This window comes from Macaca fascicularis, chromosome 10 (assembly GCF_037993035.2).
Source record: "Macaca fascicularis isolate 582-1 chromosome 10, T2T-MFA8v1.1".
Classification (NCBI taxonomy): domain Eukaryota; kingdom Metazoa; phylum Chordata; class Mammalia; order Primates; family Cercopithecidae; genus Macaca; species Macaca fascicularis.
This window is the reverse complement of record NC_088384.1, coordinates 57,080,142-57,098,992: the sequence shown is the minus strand read 5'-3', so window position 1 is coordinate 57,098,992 and position 18,851 is coordinate 57,080,142.

Here is an 18,851-nt window from a genome sequence, read left to right as displayed (position 1 = left end):
GCCCAATATCTTAACTCATTCCAGAATTTACCAAAATGTCCAAAGCCCAAAGTCTATTCTGAGACAAGGCTGCTGTCTCTTCTGGCCCTGAGCCTCGGAAATACAAAGCAAGCTAACTACTTCCAAGGTACAATGATTGTACAGGTATTGGGTAAGCATTCCCAGCCAAAAGGAAGAAATTTGCCAGAAAGAAGCACAAAACACAGATAGGACTTACAGACCGCATGCAAGTCAAAAACTCAGCAGACCAGTCATAGAACCCAACAGCTCCAAATCATCTTTTGTGAATCCAGATCCCACATCCAGAGCACAAGGGTGTGAGGCCTGGGCTCCCAAGTACTTGGGCGGGTCTGCACCTGTGGCTTTGCAGGGTTTAACCCCCACAGTTGCCCTCATGGGCTGGGCTGGTGTTGAGTACCTGTAGCTTTTCCACACTGAGGGTGCAAGCTGCTAGTGAGTCTATGGATCTGGTGTTTGCAGAATGGTGCCTCCCTGTGTGGGGGTAACAACCCTGTATATTCCTTCTGTATTGCCCTAGTAAAGGATTCCCATGAGGCTCTTCCTCTTGGAAAAGTTCCAACCCAGACACCCAGGTTTTTCCATACATACTCTGGAGTCTAGATGAAGGATCTCCAGCCTCCAGTCTTGTGCTCTGTGCACCTGCTGGCTTAACACAATGTGGAAGCCACCAAGGCTTGCAGCTTGTACCCTCTGAAGCAGTGACCCAATCCGTACCTGTGCATCTTTCAGTCATGGCTGGAGCTGGAGCTGGAGCTGCAGGGATGCAGGCAGCAGTGTCCTGAGGATGGACACAGCTGCGGGGCCATGGAGCTGGAGAAAGAAACCATTCTTTTCTCCCAGGCCTCATGGCTGCTGCAAAAGTCTCTGAAATGCCTTCAAGGCCTTTTTAACATTGTTTTGGCTATTAGCACTGAATTCCATTTTATGCAAATTTCTGAAGCCTTCTTGAACTTTCCCACTGATAATCAGCTTTTCTTTTTGACCACTTGGCCAGCCTGCAAATTTTCCAAACTTTTAAGCTCTTATTCTCATTTAAATATAAGTTTCACTTTTACATCATTTCTTGGGTCACATATAAGACCACAGGCTGGTCGACACAGACAGGACACCTCTTGAGCTTTGCTGCCTAAAAGTTCATTCCACCAGATACACTCTAAATGATCACCCTCAAGTTCAAAGTTTCACAGGTCTCCAGGTTAGAGGCATCGTGCACTGATGTCCTTTGCTAAGGCAAAACAAAAGTAACCTTGGCTCCTGGTCCCAGCAAGCTCCTCATTTTCATGTGAGACCTTCTAAGCCTGCCCATCACTGTCCATCCTTCTGTCACCTTTTTAAGTATAACAATTTAACAAGTCTCTACATTGGTCCAAACTTTTCCACATCTTCCTGTCTTCTTCAAAGATCTCCAAACTCTCCAACCTCTGGCCGTTACACACTTCTCAACCTGCTTCTACATTTTCAGCTATGTTTGTTGCAGCCTGGCAATGTGGTAAAACAAGAAAAATCCATTTCAGGGGAAAAATTAATGCAGGCTTCAGATATTTGCCTGAAAAGACGTTGAGTGCTGATTGCCAAGACAACAGGGAAAAGGACTTGAAGGCATTTCATAGCTCCACTTCCCAGGAATAATTTTCTGTATACTCAGAAAGAAAAGAGGTTGAACTGGCTCATGATTCTGCGAGCTTTAAATAAATCATAGAGGCTCCCACTTCTGAGAGGACACAGGAAGCCTCCCAGTCATACCAGAAGACCAAGCTGCAATGGGATGTTGTATATGGCAGAAGTGGGAACAAGACAGAGAGACGAAAAAGGTGCCACACCCTGTTATACAACCAGATTTCCCGAGAACTCCTTATCATAAGGTCAGCATCAAGAAGATGTGGCTTAACCATTGGTGAAAGATCTGCCCCTACCACCCCCACCCCTCACTGATTCCAAACAAAAGCCTGAGGCAGAGGCAGAGCCTCTTGGAAAGCCTCTACTAGGGCAGTGGAAAAAGAAAATATATATATATATATATATATACACACACACACAAATATATATATGTATATAATATAAATATATATGTATATAATGCAAATATATATATTTGTGCTTGGATGGTCCACGCAGGTTACTGTCCTCTAGACCACAGATTCATAGACCCACCCAAAGCTTGCACTCTCAGTATGGAAAAGCTACAGGCACTCAACAGCAGCAAAGCCCATGAAAGCAGCCATGGGGCTAAAGCCTGCAAAACCGCAGGTGCACTGCCCTAGTAGAGGTTTCCCATGTGACTCTGCCTCTGCAGCAGGCTCCTCCCTCTTTCTGCTACCCACCACCCTCTCACCACCCTACTGCCAGCCTACTCCTCCCCACCCTACCCACTGGTTTTTCCTTCCACCGCTACTAACCTGTTTATGATTAAATCACCTCCCACCAGGCCGCACCTCCAACATTCAGGAATACACTTCCCCATGAATTTTTTACGGAAACACAACCAAACCATGTAATTCTGACCCTGCACCCCCAAATCTCATGACCTTCTCACAGAGAAAAATACAAACATGCATTTTCAAAAGTTTCTCAAAGTCTTAAATCAATCCAGCAGTAACTTAAATGTAATAAGTTCAAGTCTCATCCAAGACAAGGCTGCAATCCCTCCTGCCTAGAAGTCCCTGAATGTGAAAGAGAAGTCCCTTCTTTCAGGTTACAATGACAATGCAGGCACTGGGTAAGCTTTCTCAATCCAAAGGGAAGATTTTCCCAGAAAAATAACACAACTGGGACACGGGCCCAATGCGAGTCCAAAGCCCAGCAGGACCGCATTCATTTATCATAAATATCACACAGACTGCATTAAGGAGATAGAATTTAACCATTTGTGAAGGATCTGCCACCCACAGTGTCCATCATGATTAAATCACCTTCTACTGAGCCCCACATTTAACATTCCCCGTTACAATTCCACATGAGTTTTGGTAGGGACACAGAGCCAAATCATATTATTCTCCCCTTGCCCCCCAGTCTCATGTTCTTCTCATACTGCAAAATACAACGATGACTTCTCTACAGTTCCCCAATGTCTTAACTCATTCCAGCATTTACTCAAATGTCCAAAGCCCAAAGTCTCTTCTGAGACAAGGCTGCAGTCCCTTCTGCCCCTGAGCCTCTGAAATACAAAGCAAGTTAATTACTTCCAAGGTACAATGATTGTACAGGGATTGGGTAAGCATTCCAAGCGAGAAAGAAGAAATTTGCCAGAAAGCAGGACAAAACACAGATGGAACTTACAGACCCCATGCAAGTCAAAAACCCAGCAGGCCAGTCATTCCATACTACAGTTCCAAATCATCTTTTCAGAATCTATGTCCACATCCAGAGCACATGGTGGTGTGATGGCTGGGATCCCAAGGTCTTGGGCAGCTCTGCAGCGGTGCCACCGCAGAATCTTTTCCCTATAGCTGCCCTCATGGGCTGGGCTGGTGTTGAATGCCTGTAGCTTTTCAACACTAAGGGTGCAAGCAGTTGGTGGGTGTATGCAACTGGGGTCTAGAAAATGGTGCCTCCCTCTGTGTTGACTCCAACCCTATCTATACTCTCTTTCTGTTCTGCCCAAGTAGAGGTTTACCATGAGGCTCTGCCTCTTGGAAAAGCTTCTCACTGGACACCCAGGCTTTCTGATATATCCTCTGTAGTGTAGATGAAGGCTCTGAAGCCTCTAGTGTTGTGCTCTGTGCACCTGCTGGCTTAACACTATGTGGAAGCCGCCAAGGCTTGGAGCTTGCACCCCTGAAGCAATGACCCAAGCTGTACCTGTGCATCTTTCAGCCATGGCTGGAGCTGGAGCTGCAGGGATGCAGGCAGCAGTGTCCTGAGGCTGCACACAGCAGTGGGGCCATGGGGCTGGCCCAGGAAAACATGCTTTTCACCTAAGCCCCAGGGCCAATGACAGCAAGGGCTGCTTCAAAGAGCTTTGAAATGCCTTCAAGGCCTTTTTCCCATTGTCTTGAATTATTAGCACCGGGTCCCTTTTTATGCAAATATGTGAAGCCCTCTTGATTTTCCCCCTGAAAATCAGCTTTTCTTTTGGACCACTTGTCCAGTTGGCAAATTTTCCAAAAGTTTAAGCTCTGCTTCTCATTTAAATATAATTTCCAACTTATGGTCATTTCTTTGATCACACATAAGAGCATGGGCTGTTCATTGTAGGCAGGACAACTCTTGAGCTTTGCTGCTTAGAAGATCATTCCACCAGATACATCACCCTCAAGTTCAAAGTTTCACAGATCTCCCAGGCAGGGTCACTTTGTGGCCAATTACTTTGCTAAGGCAAAACAAAAAAACCTTGGCTCCTGTTCCCGGTAAGTTCCTATTTTTCATCTGAGATCTTCTAAGCCTGGCCTTCACTGTGCATCCTTCTCTCAGTCTTTTAATCACAACTATTGAACAAGTCTCTGCAGTGATCCAAACTTTCTCTCATCTTCCTGTCTTCTGCCAAGCTCTCCAGACTCTCTAAGCTCTGGCTAATACCCAATTCGGAACCGCTTCTACATTGTCAGCCAACTTTGTGGCAGGCTGGCAATGTGGTAAAAGAAGAAAAGTCCATTATCAGGGAGAAACATCTAGAAGGTCTCCAATATTTGCATTAAAAAAGGCCCAGTGCAAATAACCAAGAGATTGGGGAAAGGTCTAGAAGCCATTTCATAGCTTCACTTCGCAGCATTAATGTTCTGTATGTACATAAGGAAAAGAGGTTTAATTGACTCACAGTTCTTCAGGCTCTAAAGAAAGCATAACTGTTTCTGCTTCTAGGAGGACTCAGGAAGCCTCCCAATATCAGAAGACCAAGGAGCAAAGAAATATTTCATATGGTAGGAGTAGAAGCAAGATAGAGAGAGGAAAGAAGTGTTATATCCTGTTATACCACTAGATCTCATGAGAACCCACTATCAGGAGATCAACATCAAGAAGATGGTGCTTAACTACTGGTGAAGGATCCACCCACCACCCCATATCCACCCCCCGCTGTTTGCAAGCAGAAGCCTGAGGCAGAGGCAGAGCCTCTTGGAAAACCTCTACTAGTGCAATACAGAAGGAAAACATGGGCTTGGAGCCCCCACGCAGGACACCACCATCCTCCAGACACCAGAGTCATAGACCCACCAATAGATGTGCTATTATGTAGATAAACAGGTATCTACAATGGTCCCAATTTTCCCTCATCTTCCTGTCTTCTTTCAAGCTCTCCAAGCTCTCCAACCTCTGGCTGTTACCCACTTCTTAACCTGTTCAGCTTTCTTTGTTGCAGCGTGGCAATGTAGAAGAAAAGAAGTTCCATTTCAGGGGAAACTTCAAGAAGGCTGCAGATGTTTGCGTTAAAAAGAATTCCAGTGCTAATCGCCAAGACGATGGGGGAAAAGTCATTGAAGATATTTCATAGATTCACTTGGCAGTACTTATTTTCTGTGTGATCGTAATGAAAAGGGGTTCAGTTGGCTCATGGTTCTGCAGGCTGTAAAGAAAGCATAGTGGCTTCTGCTTCTGGGAGGACTCAGGAAGCCTCCCAATCATACCAGAAGGAAAGCAGCCATTAAATGTTTCATACGGCAGGAGTAGGAGCATGCCTGAGAGAGGATACAGGTGCCACACCCTGTTATAAAACCAGATCTCATGAGAACGCACTATCAGGACATTTGCATCAAGAAGATGGTGCTGTTTAGCACCATAAGATGGTGAAGGATCTGCCCCGCAACACACCTCCATCCCCTACTGCTTCCAGACAGAAACTGGCTGCAGAGGCAGAGCCTCCTGGAAATCCTGTAATATGGCAGTGCAGAAGGAAAATAAGGGCTTTGAGTTGCCATGCAGGAGGCCACCATCCTCTAGACCCCAGATCCATAGACCTACCAACAATTCCCACCCTCAGTATGGAGAAGCTACAGGCACTCAACACCAGCCCAGCCCAGGAGAGCAGCCATGGGGGCTAAAGCTGAAAAACCACAGGTGCACTGCCCTGGTAGAGCCTTCCCATCAGCCTCTGCCTCCACAGCAGGCTACTTCCCCTTCCTACCACCCACCACCCTCACACCACCCTACAGCCAGCCTACTTTTCCCCACCTTACCCTCCCCTTTTTCCTTCCACCCCAGCCCTCCCATCCATGATTATATAATCTCCCACCAGGCCCCACTTCCAACATCCACCCCTGCCTTTTACCCGTAACCCCACCACCTTCCCCTCAATTCTCCCCACCCCAATACACCCCAGTTCTCCCCACCCTTCCCCATCCAAACTCCACTCTCCACCATGATTATATCACCTTCCACCAGTCCCCACCTTTAACATTTTCTATTACAATTCCACATGAGTTTTGGGAGAGACATAGAGATAAATCATATTATTCTGTCCCTGGTCCCCCAAATCTCGTGTTTTTCTCACATTGCAAAATACAATGATGCCTTCCATATAGTCCCACATATCTTACCTCATTCCAGCATTTACTCAAATGTCCAAAGCCCAAAGTCTTATCTGAGACAAGTCTGCAGTCCCTTCTGCCCATGAGCCACTGAATTATAAAGCAAGTTAACTACTTCCAAGGTACAATGATTATACAGGCAATGGGTAAGCATTTCCAGCTGATAGAAAACAAAATTGCTAGAAAGAAGCACAAAACACAGATGGGACTCATAGGATAAATAAATGTCCAAAATCCAGCAGACCAGTCACTCAATCCTACAGCTCCCAAATCATCCATTTAGAATCCCTGTCCCACATCCATTGCACAGGGGTGTGAGGGCTGTGCTCCCAAGACCTTGGGCAGATCTGCACCTGTGGCTTTGCAGTGTTCAGCCTCTGTGGCTGCTCTCATGGACAGGGCTGGTGTTGAGTGCCTGTAGCTTTTCCACACTGAGGGTGCAAGCTGTTTGTGGGTCTATGAATCCGGGGTTGGGAGAATGATGCCTCCCTGTGTGGGGACTTCAACCTTATATGTCCCTTCTTGGCTCCCCTAGTAGAGGTTTCCCATGAGGCTCTGCCTCATGGATAAGCTTCTTCCTGGACATCCAGGATTTTCTGTACATCTTCTGGAGTCTAGATGGGGGCTCCCAAGCCTCTGTTCTTGCTGTAAGCACCTGCTGGCTTCACATTATATGGAAACCATCAAGGCTTGAAGCCACCTCTGAAGCAGTGACCCAAGCTGTACCTGTACATCTTTCAGCCATGGCTGGAGCTGGGGCTGCAGGGATGCAGCCAGCAGTGTCCTGAGGGTGCACACAGCAGCAAGGCCATGGAGCTTTTCCAGAAAACCATTCTTCTCTCCTAGGCCCCAGGGCCTGTGACAGAAAGGGCTGCTGCAGAGGTCTCTGAAATGCCTTCAAGGCCTTTTTCCCATTGTCTTGTCTATTTGCACTGGGCTCGTTTTTATGCACATACCCTGAGGCTTCTTGAATTTTCCCACTCAAAATCAGCTTTTCTTTTTGAACACTTGGCCAGGCTGAAAATTTTCCAAACTTTAGGTCTCCACTTCTCATTTAAATAGAAGTTCTGTCTTGAAGTCATTTCTTAGGTAACACATAAGAACACAGGCTGTTCAATGCAGACAGGGCACCTCTTATGCTATGCTGCCTAGATGTTCATTCCACCAGCTACATCCTGAATCACCACCCCCAAGTTCATAGTTCACAGATCTCTGGGGCAGGGTCACTGCACAGCCATGTTCTTTGCTAAGGCCAATCAAATGGAACCTTGACTCCTGTTAACAGGAAATTCCTCATTTTCATCTGAAACCTTTTAAGTCTGGACTTCAGTGTTTATCCTTTGGTCAGCTTTCTGATCACAAGTATTTAACAATTCTCTACAGTGGTCCAAACTTTTCCTCATCTTGCTGTCTTCTTAGCTTTCCCAACTCTCCCGACCTCTGTCTTTTACCTACTTCTGAACCTGCTTCTACATTGTCAGCTCTCTTTGTCACAGCCTGGCAATGTAATAAAAGAAGTCCATTTTCGGGGGAAAATTCACAAAGGTTTCAAATATTTGCATGAAAAGAAGCTGAGTGCTGGTTGCCAAGACAAAGAGGAAAGGGCCTTGAAAGCATTTCAGGGCTCCACTTTACAGCACTAATTTTCCATATGATCATAAAGAAAAGAGGTTTAACTGGCTCATGGTTCAGCAGGCCGTAAAGGAAGCATAGTGGCTTCTGCTTCTGGGAGGACTCAGGAAACCTCCCCATCATACCAGAAGGCCTAGGGGCAAGGACATGCTACATATGGCAGGAGTAGAAGCAAGACTGAGAGAGGAAAGAGGTGCCACACCCTGTTATCTAACCAGATCTCATGGGAACACACTATCACAAGGACAGCATCAAGAAGATGGTGCTTAACCATTGGTGAAGGATATGCCTGCCACCCCCACCCCCTGCTGTTTCCAGGCAGAAGCCTGCTGCAGAGGCAAGGTTCTTGGTAAACTTCTACTAGGGCAGTGCTGAAGGAAAATATGGACTTGGAGCCCCCACGCAGGTGGCTACCACCCTCCAACCCCCAGAATCATAGTCCCACCAACAGCTTGCACCCTCAGTGTGGACAAGCTACAGGCACTGAACACTAGTTGAGTCCTTGACAGTTCCAATGGGGGCTCAAACCTGCAAAGCCACAGGTGCACTGCCCTAGTAGGGGTTTTCCATGAGGCTCTGCCTCTGCAGCAGGCTACTACCCCTGCCTACTACCCACCACCCTCGAAACCACCCTACAGCCAGCCTATTCCTTCCCACCCTCCCCCCTTATTTCCTTCCACACCCCCCGCCCATCCATAATTAAATCACTCCCTCCCAGTCCCTCATCTTTCCGTCATGCTCCAATCCCTCCAAACCCTTCCAATCTTTGTTTGCTAGCCACTACTGAGCCTGCTTCTACTTTTTCAGGCATCTGTATAGCAGGCTGACTATGTAGTAATAATGCAAAACCCAATTTAAGGGGAAAAATTGAAGAAGCCTTCAGAAATTTGCATACAAAAAAGCCCTGTGCTAATAGCCAAGACAAAGGGAAAAAGGCCTTGAAGACATCTCACAGCTCCTCTCGGCAGTTTTACTTTTCTGTATTATTGTAAAAAAAAGAGGATTAATTGACTTATGATTCTGCAGGCTGTGATGGAAGCTTAGTGTCTTCTGTTTCTGGAAGGAATCAGGAAGCCTCCTAATTATATCATGAAGCCAAGGGACAACGAGATGTCTCCTAAGGCAGGAGTAGGAGGAACACAGAATGAGGACAGAGGTTCCACAGCCTGTTAAACAACCAGATCACATGAGCACTCACTCACTCTCAGGACAGCGTCAAGGGGATGGTGCTTCATCATTCGTGAATGATCCACCCCTACACTTTAATGACTAAATCTTTTGCCACCTAGGCTCCATCTCTAACATTAGGAAATAGAATTCCGCATGAGTTTTGGTAGGGACACAGGGACAGAATAGTCCCTAATCCCAGGAATCTCATGTCCTTCGCACATTGCAAAATACAATCATGCCTTTCCAGCATGAGTATTAACTCATTTCAGCATTAATTCATTTCAGCATTAACTCAAAGTTACAAAGTCCAAAGTCTCATCTGAGTCAAGGCAACAGTCACTTTTGCCTATGAGCCTCGAAAATAGAAAGGGAATGCACTGCTTCTAAGGCACAATGATGGTACAGGCATTGTATAAGCTTTCCATATCCAAAAGGAAGACATTTTCCAGAAATCTTCTTATATCTGAGACCTCCTCAGCCTGGCCTTCACTGTCCATGTTTCCGTCAGGATTTTTGTCACAACCATTTAACCAGTCTTTATGATGTTCCAAAAGTTTTCTCATCTATCTGTCTTCTTTTGAGCCCTCCAAACTCTTCCAACCCCTGCCCATGACATGGTCCCAAAGCTGCTTCCACGTTCTTGGGTATCTTTATAGCAATGCTCCAATCCTCATTTGCCATTTTCTGTATGATTTGTTTTGAAAAAGAGGTTGAATTGACTCATGGTTCTGCAGGGTGGACAGGAAGCACAGTGGCTTCTGCTTCTGGGAGGCCTCAGACATCTATCAATCATCGTGGAAGTGGAAGACAAAGAAAGAGTGAGTAAGTTGTCTCACATGGCAAGAGGAAAACACGGAGAGTAGGGAGGTGATGTAGAGTTTTCAGTGACTAGATCTAATGAGAAGTCACTCATGATTGTGAGGATGCTACAAGGGGATTGCGCTGAACCATTCATGAGAAATTTGCCTTCATAATTCAATCACCTTATACCAGGATCCACCTTCCACAATAGGAAATATAATTCAACAGGAGATTTGGTGGGGACAAACATGCAAATTACATCATCAATCTTTGAGTATAAAGACATCCACAGCAGGCTTTATCCAGCCAACTTCTTGGAGATTCTTTATAGGATTTGAGGCCTATAGCACATACACTAAAATATTCATACTTCAAAAAGCAGTAAAGTGGTATTATCATTCTTCCAAAAGTTACAATGATAGTTTATGCATTCATAGCATGATTTAATTCATGTTTGCTACTGTTTCTATTGTATCATCATATTAACTGTTTCCTACACAATTCTGTATTCAGCTGGATTTCAGTTGATCACAAAACCATCTTTGTGCTACCACCGATATCGGACACTAGCTCTTTGCTCTAGTGTTATTATTCTCTGTAGAATGAATCCTTGAACTCAAAACAGTCCATGATCGAGTATCTAGTCATTCAACACTATCAATTCCTGGGTGACTTTGAAAAAACAGTATCTTTTGCTGCAAGAAATGCAGCATCTGTGAGTCCATGTCTCTCACTCGAATTGGATGAAAGTGGTGAATTTCAGCCAAAGTAGCCAAAGAAATCCTGTTCCTGTGATTCTGACGTCATCAGTCTCTGCACCTCTGTCTTCACTTCTGCCACATATTGCCGGCTCTCCGTGACTTTGGTAAGAGCGTCCTTGTGCATGTGGATGATGTCCAGGATGTTGGTCTGGTGTCCCTGAGACAGCACTAACAGGTCCATGACTGGGTCCAGGTCCTGCCTGGGCTGACTGGCAAAGAGCTCGCTGATAGCGTGGAAGGCCTCTATGGTGAAGTGGATGGCCTGGTCTGACTCCAATGCCTGGCTGAGGCTGAAGTACTGGCTGCCATCTGATGCTGTTTCTTAAAGCCTGTTACCATCATCTGCTTGCATGTCAACTCATTGGCTGTGAAGTTGAGCTGAGTGCCCTGTTGTCCATCTTCTTGGTGAAGTACTTGAAGCTGTCAATCTTGCTCTCCCATTCCTAAAGGTTGAGGGTCACTCAGGGTGGGCTCAGGGACAGGAAGAATCTGGGACTCACCATCTCATCGTTCTCAGCCTTCCTCTTGCCCTGTCTCCAGGCTGTCTCTTCAGTGCTGGTGGGGCACATCAGGAAGTGACAAAGGATGTGGCATCCTGCCCACACCCAGAAGCTGGCCGTGTGGTTCATCCACCAGACTGGGCCCTTTCTGCACTTGAACATAGATGCCACTTCAGTGCTGCCAGGGAGATCTTCACCAATCAGCCCAGGCAGGACCTGGACCCAGTCATGGACCTGTTAGTGCTGCCTCAGGGACACCAGGCCAACATCCTGGACATCATCCACATACACAAGGAAGCTCTTACCAGAGTCCTCCTCAGGATGGCCTGTGGTCTGTCTCATGGCACCCAAGAAGCCCACAGTGCTGTAGGAGCCCTGATGCATGGGCTGGAGCCCCAAAGGCAGCGCACAGCCTGCTCCTGAGCCTGCTGCTCATATCCTCTATGTGGCTCCATTTGCAGCGCAGTTGTTGCACTGAGGCCTGTGCATGCCAGGCAAGGCCAAGCTGGCTCAAAGAGCAACCAGCTACCTCTGCAAGGGTGTGCCAGGGGCAGGTGGACCAGTCCCCAACTCACTGCCAGTCAGGGTCAATCAGTTATTCTGCCCTGGAAGCAGGGCCCCAGTGCCATCTGCTTTTCCTCAGGCTTCCACTTCATCAGCTGTCAGGTGGTGGTCACTCAGGGTGTGGGAAGCTGGCCATCTCTGTTTTCTTGAGTGGGTGAGGTTGGTGGCTGGTCCACCTGCTCCTGGCACACCCTTGCAGAGGTGGCTGGTTGTTCTTTGAGCCAGCGTGGCCATGTCTGGCATACATAGGCCCTGGGTCCTGACAAGCTGCTCTGACTGAGCTTGTCCTGTCTTGGGCCAAATTCTAAGTCTGGCCAGGGCCACAGAAGGATGAGTCCCCTGGGTGGTAATCCTGGCTGCTGCAGGGGGGTGCATGGTGCCTCTCCCATCCCAGGGCTCAGGATGAGGCCCGACTGAGATAGGACCCTTTAGGTATGGGACTTGTGCCCCAGAAGGTGGCCTCTGTCACAAAGATCGGGTGAGAAGATGTATGGCATGCTGCTGGCTGCCAGGGCTGTTGGGATGACACATTCACCCTTCCTTCCAGGGACCTCAAAGTGACCAGCTTTCCCTTTAAGAATGACTTCTTAAGGCCCAGGAGTCATCTGAGGCTGCAGGGCAGCTGGCCACATGCTGCCCTGGCTTCTTCCATGGTGAGCTGGTCACTACCCACCAAGGGGAGTCACATGCAGGCACCATGCAGGGCACTTGTCTCTGGACCTGCGTCTTGGTTATCATGGAGCCAGACTGGGCCTGGTGACAGGGCCCTGATGGGGTTGTCCTGGTGGTCCTGGGGGTGTCCAGAGGAGACTCAGAATGGAATTGCTGTGAGGATGAATGAGATGACTGTCAGTGCAGAGCAGGCACCCGGTGAGTGTTTAGGGTTTATCCTCAGTAGCTGCCCAGAGGCCAAAACCACCCACCTGATAGCAACTGTCCCCAAGCCAGGAGGAAGAGAAGAGAGCAGGTCCCACTCACCTGAGTCTGATGAGTCAGCTGTGCTGAGATGTGCTTCTCAGATAGAAAACAGTCCTTCACGCAGAGCCACTCACGGACTCTGCTGTGTGCCTCTAACTGCTCCACAACACAGAGGCGATGGGGGCTCAGCAACAGTGACATCGTGGGGTGACACAACCCAGCACAACTGGAACCTGCTTGGGTCAAGAGGGCCCAGGGTCAGTGTCCTCTACCCCCTGAACTGACACGTGTGCATGCAGTGTGTTTGTGCATGTGTGTGTGCCTGTGTGTGTGTGCATATGTGTGTGTGTGTCTTGCTCCTCTGGCCAGGCTTAGCTTCTACACTCAGGGGAGCACCCAGGTCTCACCACTGTCACAACCAGGGCCCATGGCCAGCATTAGAGCCTCTACAGCTGCTCTCCAATCTCTGCCTTCCCCATCCATGGGGGTCCTGGGGATGCAGACAAAGGAGGGGCACCGGGTAGAGCAGAAAGGGCTGGCATCCTCTCTAGGTGGAATACAGGTCCTGTGTAAAGTTGTAGGTCTGCCAAACAGTGCTGGATACAACACATCTTCTCATCTTCTTTTACCAGCCACCTGCCAGGGTGCCCTGACTCACCTTCCCTGCAGATGGAAGCAAGGAGACTCCACAGACAAACCCTCTGCCTGAGGTCACACAGTGGCCAGATGGCCAGGTTCCTACTGACCAGCCGCCCCTGACCAGATCCCTACTGACGAGGACCCTAATGACCACTCCTACATTGACCAGGTCCCACTGACCAAGTCCCAACTAACCATGTCTTCCTAACCAGGCTCACACTTAATCGGCCTCATGGGCCAGACTCCACTGACCAATTTCCCACTGACCTGGTCCCCACTGCCCAGGTTCCCACTGACAAGACCACAATTTCCCAGGTTGCCGCCCCCCCATCCCTCACTGAACAAATCTCCATGGATCAGTCCCCAGCTGACCAAGTCCCCTCTGACCAGGCCCTCACTGGCCAAGCTCCAAGCCACTAAGGCCCCACACTGACCAGGCCCCTGGTATACTGTATAGGCCCCACCAACCAGTTTTTCATTGTTTATGTTCCAACTGATCAGGCCCCACTAATAAGACCCCCACTGACCAGGTCCCCACTGAACAGGCTTCCAATGACTAGGTTGCCAGGTCCCCACTGATGAGAACTTTACTGAGGAGAACACCACTAACCAGGCCCCTGGTGATCAGGTACCAACTGACTAGGTCCTAATGACCAGGTCATTTCTGACCACGGTCTACCCACCTGGCCCCTGAACAGTGCTGCTTAAAGTCTCTTTACCATGCCCCCCCTTAGTCCACAGACCCTCCCTCCCTGCATGCATGCCCAGGGGTCAGGCCCTGGGGGTTTTCTTGGGACAAGGCCTCTCCTCCAAGACACAGGGAGAGACAGTCAGCCTCAGGCTCCAGGTAGCCAGCTTCACACTCATCCCCCAAGGCCCTCAGGGTTCATCTCAGAGGAGACAGTGAGGTGGCCTGGCACAGCCTGGAAACCCCATCTACCCTATTCCTGAGTGTCAGAGCGGGAGGAAGGGAGGGACATTTGGCAGACGAGACACCCTGTGCTGCTGGGTCTCCCGGGCCCTTCCCTCAGAGCCCGATCTAGAGACACAGCACAGAGGCTGCAGGGAGACTAACCCAGAACCCTTGAGGCTGAGCCAGGGACCACATGAGGACTGTCCCCAGACAGCCAGAAGGCCCTTTGCTAGTTTCTTGGTACCTCAGTGGATGCAGCAGCTGTTCTTCTGTTGAGGACCAGTGAGCACATGCTGGGGAGGGCTCGCCTATGCTTCCTCAGTGGCTCCACCTCTGATTCCAAAAAAAAAATCACTCATTTCAGGGCTGGGGCAGAGAAAACACAAGATTATCTTAGAACATCTTGTGCCAGAAAGTAAAAAAGTGCTGACAGAGTAACAGGCACAAATCAAAAAGACATAAAGAGTCAGCTTAGAATATCTACCACTGGCCTAATCTTGGGGAATTGGAGCACCAGAAACATGAGCTTTCCCTTCTCCCTTATTTATTGGTTTTATTTCTCCATGTAGAACAACGAAGAGAATCAGAAAATAATCACCTGGCAACCATTGCAGTAATAATTGCTCAAACACAAGTCATCCATGAAATGCCAAATCTAGTGTGTTTTGAGGAGTAACCAGATATTTACAGAGCCTCAGATCATCACCACACAAAATACGGTTCAACTACAAAAAGAAAATCATAACATTAGCATGGACAAGCCTGGCAGGTACTCCTTAGGTCTCCTAAGTAATAAAAACTGTGACATGCAAATAAGTCTTCGATGACCTTTACTAAAGAATCAATGATGACTTGGTTGTTTGGCTGTTTAAATAGCTGGCATTTGGGCAATTTGACTATGTCAAACTCAATAATACTGGTTTTCATCTGCAAGATCCACTTAAAACTGAAGGAGACTGAAAAACATCATTTAAAATACCCTACAAGTTATCTTCATGCATATGATACAAAAATATCCTACTTCAGTAAAGATTGTGATGTTGTATATTTTATGAGAAACAATTAAAATGTTGTGTAAATAGCCCAGTAATAAAATTTTATAATCTTTTATATCACAAAATTTGTCCTTATGATTTTATGATGGTTAAATATTCTCTTGATTAGACATGGCTTACCAGTGGATTCTGTAGAAGAAAGTAGACGGGTGAAAGTGTCCAACACAGCAACAGCTGGAAAGAAAAACAAAGAATTATGTTCTTTACCTAAAACACTTTGGTTAGCTCAAGTGTGATTTTAAAAATTAAGAGTTGAGAACTTTATCAGAGTTAATAAGAATGAGAAATATGTATGTACATTTACAATACAAAATTACTATTAAATAATTTACACATGGCATTAAATCTAATTGTGTTTAAATATCAGAGCTTTTTCATTCTTCATTCATCTACTCAGCAGACACGTGCTAAGATTCTAGAACCAGCACTAGAATTTCAAGATGAAGATGGTATTGTCCACCTCCCAACAGTCATAAGCTATACCCGAAACAATCAGACAAGACAATGTCCATATAGAGTCATGGATACACGAGAGGTATACAGCAGGGCACTACTGGAACACACAGAAGGGTCCTCTATCCCACTTTTATGTCAATATCATGGGCTTTCCGGTGGAGGAGATAATATAGCTTGATACCTGAAGGACAAGGAAAAGCTCATCAGAGAGAGGGAAGAGGTGCAGGCAAAGAGCCTGAGGTGGGGAAGAGCCCTGCAGAGTTCCGCTCCATCCAGTTTGGCGCTAGAGCAAAGGGCAGAGTGCAGTAAGTGGTGAGAGACAAGGTTGAGTAACTTGACAGGAATCACATTGACGTGGGTGTTTTTATTTCATGGTGAAAAAGTTGGAACTTTTCCTGAGAACAGACGTAAGCCAATGACACAGTAAATGACAGGAGATTTAAAATGTCACTTGTCAAGTGACTGCCTACGAAGGGTTATTGCTCAGCTAAGTATTTCTGAATGAATTTGACATCTGTTGGCCTTCAATCTCTACCAAAACCCTGAGAACTTGATGATGCCTTTGTTTTCTGAGAATCGTTTGAGGGTGCTGGCTGACAGTTCCATGAGGATGGAAAAACTTAAGAAAGTGTAGAGCCAGTGAAAAAGAGATGCATAGACTTCTTGGGAATTTTTGAAGCTATAGGATGTGATGAATTTATGGTGCACAAGGACAGTCTTCTCTCTGGAAGTTTTTGTTTTCATATCTTTCATTAGATGTGCATAAGAGAAAAATACTCAAGGTGGTATCTACTAACCCAACAATGAGAAGGAATGCCATTTGTTATTAAATTTTATTTCTAAAATAAACCTAAATTTAAGGAATAAATTTTGGTAACATACTTCTCTTTGTTTCTCTAATTATTTGTTCTACACGGTCCGGCTCCATCTAAAATAAGTGAAAATAATAATAATGTTTAAGTTAAACAGGCAACATTATCATGAAAATAATATATCACTTACAAATTGTGGTCTTTAGTATTTTTAGTGACTAGACATAACTTGAAGTTTGCTTCAAAAGAAAAATAATCACATACATAAAGTAAATTTTCTACTTATTTTAATTTACATAACAGAGGATGTATCTGTGTAATGTTGCTTAGAGTAATTGGACAAAAACACAGTTAATATTGGTCTATTGCATAGACATAATTTTAGAAAGGTGGTGTTTATTAGTACAAAGGTTAAACAATGGCCAGGTGTGGTGGCTCATGCCTGGAATCCCAGCACTTGGAGAGGCCAAGGCGGGAAGATCACGAGGTCAGGGGATCGAGACCATCCTGGCCAACATGAGGAAACCTGGTCTCTACTAAACATACAAAAATTAGCTAGACGTGGTGGCCCACACCTGTAGTCCCAGCTACTTGGGAGGCTAAGGCAGGAAAATTGCTTGAAGCCAGGGGTTGGAGGTTGCAGTGAGCCAATATTGCACCACTGCACTCCAGACTGGCAACAGAGTGAGACCTTTTCTCAAAAAAGAAAAAAAAAATCAAAGTCATCTTTTACAATGAATGTATTACTTTGAAATTCTTAGCAGAACTCTCCCCTTTATAAAAGTTTAATCTGTTTTTTTACTCCAATAAATTTTTATCTTAAAAAGAAATTTCTCTACTTATACTAAACTTTTTTATGGTAAATTTTTCTTTTATTAATTTTTTTTTCTAGTTTGTATTCTCAATTAAGGTGGTACCTGTGGAGGTTTTTTCCAAAGGTATATTGAGGCATGCCAAGATTTGGAGTACAATTGAACCCATCACACAAGTAGTGAGCATATGACCCAATAAGTAGTTTTTCAACCCTGGCCCACTCTGTCCCTCCCCGTTCTTATTTCTCAGTGTCTATTATTCCCATGTTTATGATAATGTGCACCCAATGTGTAGCTCTCACATGAGTGAAAGCAGGAGATATCTGGTTTCTGTTTCTGTGTTAGTTTGAGTAGGGTAGTAGATTCCAGCCGTATCCACGTTGCTGCAAAGGGCCTGATTTTGTTCTTTTCATGGCTGCAAAGTATTCCATTGTATATATGGAATTCTCCAATCTAGCTTGGATTTTCAATCTACCTTGGATGCACCTGGATTGACTCCATGTCTTTGCTATTTTGAATAGTGCTGCAATGAACACACATGTTCATGCATCTTTATGTTACAATGATTTATTGTCCTTTAGGCATACCCCTAGTAGAGTAATGAGGTTGCTTCATGCAACGGTCATTCTTAGTACTTAATTTCCAAACTGCTCTCCATAGCAGCTGAACTAATTTATATTGCCACCAACAGTGTGTGTTTCCTTTCCTCCACAGCCTCCCCAACATATATATATATATGTTTATATATATATGTTTTTACTTTTTAACAAAAGTCATTCTGACTGGTGTGAAATGGTATCTCACTGATGTTTTATTTGGCATTTCTCTGATGATTATCAATGGTAAGCATTTGTTAATGTGTTTGTTGGCCACTTACATGTGTTATTTTGAGAAATGTCTGTTCATGGCCTTTGCCCAGCTTTAACGGTGTTATTTATTTTTCGCTTTTTGATTTGTTTAGGTCTCTTATGGATTCTGGATAATAAGCATTTGCTGTATCCATGGTTTGTGAATATTTTCTTGTATTATTTAGGCTATCTGTTTAATCCAGTGATAGTTCCTCACGCTGTGCAGAAGCCCTTTAGCTTAATTAGACCACACGTCAATTTTGTTATTCTTACAGTTGCTTTTGAGGAGTTAGCCATAAATTAATTGACAAGCATGATATCCAGGAGAGCATTTCCTAGGATTTCTTCCAGGATTTTTATAGTCAGAGGACGTACTCTTATGTAAGAAAGGCACAAACTGATTTTTTTTTTTTTTTTTGAGATAGTCTCCATCACCCAGACTATAGTGCAGTGGTATGATCTGGGCTTACTGCAACCTCTGTGTCCTGGGT